Consider the following 6,921-nt stretch of genomic DNA (forward strand, 5'->3'; position numbering starts at 1 on the left):
ATCCTCCCGATGCTACTACTACCTGAAGGCATTCTTCCTGTGCCCGAGAGAGAAGATTCCCTGATGATAATGAAACTTTTGCCCGGGTGCACATACTAATGTGAAGAGATGCCTAAGCAGCGGCAAGGCTTCATGCTGAGGAGGGGTTTTTCTGCTGGCTCTAAGTGCGGGATCCTTTGGATGCTGAACATATTCCTGCAGGTCTTCTCCAGTCTCCTATCTCTTCTAGGCTGTAATCTTTTTTCAACAGCGCGAGCATGACGATGCAGCCTATCGAAGCAGGAACCTGAACAGGAAGTCAGCGGTTAACCATAGCTGAGCAGGCAATCGACATGTAAAAATACAGTGCGATGTATTTCCAAGATGTTTATTTAAGATCCTGTGAGAGATAAAATAATATTCTTTTGAAAAACGATGTGATATAATTAAAAAGGCCTCTTCCACCCCCTTTGCCTGACATTCATTGGCTATTCCCTTCTCTCCTCAGAGCTCCCTGGCAACATCTGAGCAAATAAGCAGCATCAATCACTTACATTCAGCTTGGTTTTCTTTTTTCACCCTTGTTTAATTTAAAAATGCCCCAAAGTTGTTATTATGTTCCCCTGCTCCTAATAAAGAAGAAAATCATAATAAAGAAAAACACAACAAAAACAAAAAAGCAACCAAAAAAAACGCAACAACCACACCACAAAACAAACAAACAAAAAAATAACAAACAGGAATTATTCCTGAGCTGCTTGTGACCCTCCTGACTAAGTATCACAAGCCACAATGTTCCAGTCATCACAACCTCAGCCCCTGACTCCAAAGCTGTGCTTTTCAATGGAACCCGACTAACTTCAGCAGAGCGGGTAGCTTCTGCCAAAATCATTCATAAAAATGATTTATTATTTAGGAGGGCAAGTAAAGCCACTGGGATTTGTCGCTTCCTGCTCAAGACAGGCAAACTACACATCGCCTATGTTAACGCTCTAGAATAAGTTACATACATTGTCACCACTACCAGCAGATCATAGTTGGACTTTTCACCTACCCTATTGTATTACCCCAGAGATTTTTCTAGAGATGTTTTTTCCGTAGGCTTTTGCCCTAGCTAATAATAATAATAATAATAATAATAATAATAATAATAATAATAACAACAATAATAAAACCACAATCAAGCAAATGCAAACTATGTGGAGAAGAAGAGAAGAGACCTATTCCCAGGTTAGAACAACATGTCTAGGAAAAGTAAAAATTTATACTAAGGGGTTATCCTCTGGGCTGTGCTGGAATGGCTAGCAAACATTTACTTCATAGAAGAAAAAGTCTTCTATGCTGGAAAGCAAACATGCAGCCTCAGTTTCCAAATTAACTGTAATTCTGAGTAACAACGTTAGTTCAAAATGTCAATAGAGGGGTCTCCACAAAATTTCTTCCTTCAAGCTGTTTTGTGCACCATGCATCCCTAGACAGAAGGACACAGGAACTGAGAAACCTGCTCCCTTGTCTTCCTGTAAATCTCTGTGGCTTCTCCAGCATGAAGGAGAGAGGCTGCTGGTGAGAGTGGTGCACACCACTGCCTGTCCTCACCACTGAAACTGTAGACACCAAAGGAGAGTGAAAGGGCTTGGCCCAGAGGTGACTGAAGTCACTTAGCAGAGATCTGCCTCTTGGCTTCAAGAAAACTTGGACCGGCCCTAACATAAAAATGCTGGGAATCTCTAAGCTGTGCTCAGACTTCCTAGACAACTACACAGCTACTCTGATGTGTAGCTCAAGACCACAGGGGATTCACACCCCTGCTCTTCAGTGCTGCCCACCACGTCAGAGGTATCCCAGCATCAAAGTCCAGCACTGCAGAAGGCGGCCTGAACGGAAACTCCTACCCTGAGGTTTTTGGCTCCTCTCTCTTTTGTCTTGCAGGCATTTCCCCGGGTCTCGTCCACCAAAGTTGCATACTGTGGGAAGGATTCACGGAGCTGGGGGTGTCACTGCAGCCACTGCATCTGGCTGAGTGTTCATCTGGCACTGTGTTCAGTGCCTGTGAGGAGCGAGGATGCCTCCCCAAGCCTTTGTCCAGCACTTCAACAGCACAGGAGGGTCTCCGCAGGCAGACCGTCTGTCCATACCCTGGCCCAGCTTCCATTAGCTGTTAATTGCCCTGCAAAAAGACTGGCTCGGGGCTCCTCTGTCTTTTCCATGCCGTGACCCCTTGTTTGAGCACAAAAGAAGATTTTTGACCTCTCCTCCCATATCTCCCAGAAAAAAGAGGATGCAGAAGGGGAGTGTTCAACCCCCTGCTGCAGGCTGTAGCCCAGAGGTTAAGGGACTCAGAGCTAGGACATCTACTTTGCTTTATAAACAGCATTTTTAACACTGCAGCATGAGTAGCAGCGAGCGGAAGAGCTTTGCTCTGGAAAATGCTGCCACAGAGTGCAGCCTAGTAGGAGACGGGGTTTCTCAGCCTGCCAGTAGTAGCAATCCAATACACCCGCAGGAACAACTGTGACGCCTGGTGATCTCCAGGTCAACGCCACTCTGTCTAATCAACATTTCCACCCTGTCCTTGAGAGCCCCATGCACCTCTGGGAGCAGCAGCGCAAACCCACATTTCCCACTGAATCCCAAGGACGGTGGCGGACTGTGCGCTGCAGAGCCATTTAGCACACCTCCTACTACAGAGCCAGCACAAAGCTGGGGGAGAAAGATATCAAAATGAGCCTCTCCCACTATCTCTTCTCTCCACAGGTCACAGTGACCAGCAAAGGTGCCCTGCCCCACACACAGCAGTAATCTGATAGCAAGGGTCTCCTTGCCTCTCGGATGAAAGACGTGCCAAGTGCAGCCCTGCATGTACCCACAGCAAGGCAGTGGTGCTGCCGGCACTGCCTCTGCCGAGGGGGGTGGGCATCACTCAGAAGGCCCGGAAAGTAGTCCCTGCTGTGCCCAGGCAGCCTGGCGACAAGGCTCTCGCTCAGATCCTTTGTCTTGGTGCTAGGGGCTGGAATTAATCAGAGGATTTGGGAATTATTATCATTTGTCATCAAGATGGAATGCGGAAAGTTTTGCAGAGCAGAAATTGATGTGAAGTCAGTCGCTCCCACAGCATCATTCACACACACCTCTGCAAAGCACATTTTTTCTTCTGTTTTCATTTTATTTTTTTTATTTTTTATATTCAAGTTAGACCCAACTGGCTCCTTGGCAATGCATGGGTGTGGGCAAAGCCAGCACTCACGTCCAGGTGGCCTGATGCTGCATCGCCCAATTCCACTTGTCAGGAACTTTGCCACAGGAGACCTATTTGGATTGCAACTTTACCTCGAGGTTCGGTTTCAGCTGTAGTGGAAACTCACAGGCAAAGCAAGAACTCACAAAAGATATCTTGTTTTTCACAAGTCACAAGTTATAATTAAAGCATGCTGTGTGTATGTAAGAAACATACATGCAGAAAAAGGCCAATTTAAGGATGCACATGTGATGATAATTTAGGTACCTAACTTGTTAATATCTGACTTCTCAGTCTTTGCTTCTACTTTCAGTAAAATGGAAAACGGTCTTCTTGTATATTTGATACAAGAATATGTGACATTTGTTTTCCTGGTCTTCTCCCAGCCCTTCGTGCCTATCCCCAAGCATAAAGTCTGCGTGTCAGCAGCTCCGTGAACTTCGTGTATGAATGAGCAATATTCAAGATACAAAAGAATTGTGAAAGCCCAGTTGCAGCCAAGGCGATAACATTTAGCAATAAACCATTGAAATTGGACCGATGACAAAGAAACGTCCTTGCAGTGGAGCTAGCTTCTGAAGAAATTAAACAAACTTTGTCAGGAGGAACTGATGCTACTTGCACGTTGGGAAGGCAGGCACAAGGGCTGGAGTCATGCAAGCACACCCTCATGTGGGAGCGGTGCTGGGGCCCCACGCCAGGGCTGGAAATGGAAAGAGTGATCAGTACAGCCCTACCGATGTGATGCTACACCCACTGCACAAAGCCCTGCAGATTGCTAAGGTAATCACAGCCCTCATCCTTCTGGGCCTGGGTGCCTGGCCATGTGCTGAGCAGCACAGGCACCGTGGCGGTGGTGATACATGTTCTCAGCCATCGTCACGATGCCAAGCCCTGAAGGATGTCCCAGGTGGGTCGAGGAAATGAACCAAGACCAACAAGCACCTCCAGTTGTTTCCCCTCTCATACAGCCTGTCTCTTTCTGTTTCCTCTGTGTCAGAAACACAAAACTCATGCCCTGCTCACCTAACCAGGACGATTCCCAGGGAAGAGACTGAGCACATCACTTTCCAGCAATTCCCACGGTGAAATGAAGCTGGGGCAGCAGCATCCTCACACACCTGTACAATTACACTCCTCCTCTGTCCCAAGGGATGTTTGCACAGGCCCACTGGCTAGTTACAGCAGCTGGTTAGGAGTAATGGTGGGGTGATGGAGGTAGTTGTCCCGCTTCGTTTACGTGACGTAAGGCTTTCCATTCTGTCCGTGTTAAAAGGAGGGAGTTGGAGGAGAGAAAGAAAAAAGGAAATGTCACAACGTAGAGTACAAAAAGGGTGGCGGTCACCAGTGATACTGTATAATCAAAACCACTTGTGTTGTGCTAACTATCTTTGACAAATAATCAAGAGCAGTTTGAACTCTTTGCTGCTGCTGGGGCCAGCCCTGGATCATGACAGCCCCGGTGCAGGATGGTGGAAGAGGAGATGCTGCCACTGCTCTGTCAGGGCTGTTCTCCTGACTCTGCTTTTGCAAAGCCTGCAGTAGCAGCCATGCTGTGTACGAGCCCCAGCCCAGTAGGTAGCTCCCAGTCTTGGTCCTGCTGTTTTCCCCCCCTGAAGCCAGAGAAATCCCCACACCATCAGGGCATCTCCTCTCCTTGTGACAGACCAGCTGCCTGATACCTCCACCATCACAGTCCCTCGTGTACACAAACACCTCCCAGGTGCAGGCGGCTCCAAACCCCCACTGTGGCTCCAGAGCTGGAAAGGGCAAGTGGCAGGGTGTGATGCTACCCATGCCTTCCATCCAAAGAGCCAACCCCACCGAGCCCTTCTGCTGGCGAAGCCCAGCCAGCTGCACATTTAAACCACGGGGCTGCAGTGGAGGCATGCAAACCACACAGCTGGCACCCCCTTCTCCCCAGAGAGGCCGTGTTCCCATCCTGCGGCCAACGCGTGGAGGTATTGCTTCCTTGGCAATGCTGCCCCTGTGGTAGCTTCTCCCTCTGGCACCAGCAGCCCAGCTCGCGGGGACAATTATTGCAGACTGAAACGCAAACAGAAAACAGGCGTCTGCTCCGCTTTGATTTTTAAAAGAAGCCCGGTCCCTTTTTCGAATTATTCAGCTCTCAAATTTCAAAGGCAGGGAGGAGACGTCGTGTGCAACAATCACGCTTTTTTTCCCTCCCTGTAATTTGTGGTGTGGCTTCTGCTCCTGGTGTCAGGGAGTAACTTTTCAAACAGAATTAAAGAATAGCAAGCACTGAGCGCCTCTGGGTGAACAAGCTGTTTTCTTTACACCTGAAGACATTACAAGAGAATCCCAGCCTCTATTAACACCACTGCCTAGCTTTCATGGTGGCAGAGGAAAGCTTTTGAATATGAACTCTGACTGCTCAGAAAACAGAAGTCGAATGAGAAACACAGAGAATACATCAGTCACGGGAAGCCTATTAGTGCAGACGTGGCTGCATGCAAACGCGATTGAATCCGTCAGCAGCCTATTTGTAAATGTTTGTAAATACTGGTTTGTGTCGCCTGGGTATTGCAAATCCTCTAAATTTTCGCGTTCCCAGAATCCCCGCTCTCTCCCGAAAACTCCCATTGGTTTCAAGCTGACATCTCTCAAGGTCACACTGGTCTACTACTCACTATTAAATCCACCTCCCACAGAAGAAACCATTAAAAACATGAGGAATCGGATAGCGAGCTGCTCACCACAGAGCCTGCTTCTCCCAGTGCGTTTGCCACGCTCTTAGCTGGCACAAAGGGCTCCTGATCCTGAATGGGGCCTCTGGGCACGACTCTGTGTTAAACACTAATTATATTTTGTTAGTTTCTTTTTAAACAAAACCCATGAAACTCATGGATTCCAGGAGTCCCGAGACAAAATGCAGCTTCAGTTACCGTAAACTGCCCCCATATGCAGCAGATCATCTGCCTTGCCTCCTCTGGCATATTCTGGCCCTTAAGGAGGTCAGGCTCGCCTTGGCTTTTCCCTAGAAAAAAAAAACAAAAAAAAAACCACATTGTAACGCTTTGCAAGACACTTGTTTTTAAAGTAACTCAAAAATAAATATGACTGTCTGTCTGCGCAGTTTATTTTTATGAGTCTCGGAGAATTGTATTAATTGCTTAATTTATATTTCCATCAGGGTCCATCAATTAAGAGGAATCAGTGGCATTATTATCCTTGTAGAACACCACATCAGTCAAAAACGAAGCAGAGTCAGAGGTCTAGCTGTTAATCAGGTCACATTTCACTTCCTGTTGACATTTTTATTTCCCTTGCAGAAAATATTTGACGTTAAGTCTCAGATTATGAGCACTATTCACCCAGTGCGAGCAGCGCAGAGGAGCCGTCCTGCCAGCGCAGCTGGGAAGTGTGCGCGGAGTCACTTGTGAGGCACCTCTCCAAGCAGCGCAGGGAGGATCGACAGCTATTCGTCTTGATGATGGATGGGAAATCGCTCCAAGGTGAAGGTCAGATTTCCATCCGCACCTCAGAAAGCAAGAAACAGGACCGGCAAGAGCAGCAGAGGTCATTCTGTTGTGGCTCTGCTGCAAGCTGAGCAATTTGAAGAGTTGCTGCCCTCAGAGGCTGGCCAAGGAGGCAAAAATATCATAATGTGATAAATGCAATCAAGTGTTTACTGGCAACAGGGAAACAGTGGGCTTGGCTAATGGCACAGCAGAGGAGAGTGTGAC

At 47.6% G+C, this 6,921-nt stretch overlaps 1 long non-coding RNA gene across 1 annotated transcript; it reads right to left on the reverse strand.

Annotated features, from left to right (window-relative positions):
• Positions 1 to 1,211: 1,211 nt before the first annotated feature.
• LOC125180960 (uncharacterized) lies at positions 1,212 to 6,213 on the reverse strand. Its single transcript, XR_010825918.1, has 3 exons — positions 6,121 to 6,213; positions 4,241 to 4,474; positions 1,212 to 3,917 (listed from the first exon to the last, which is right to left on the reverse strand). It is a non-coding gene; the product is annotated as an uncharacterized lncRNA (long non-coding RNA).
• Between the last annotated feature and the right edge of the window lie 708 nt (positions 6,214 to 6,921).

The sequence above is a fragment of the Anser cygnoides genome, chromosome 1 (assembly GCF_040182565.1).
Source record: "Anser cygnoides isolate HZ-2024a breed goose chromosome 1, Taihu_goose_T2T_genome, whole genome shotgun sequence".
Taxonomy (NCBI): domain Eukaryota; kingdom Metazoa; phylum Chordata; class Aves; order Anseriformes; family Anatidae; genus Anser; species Anser cygnoides.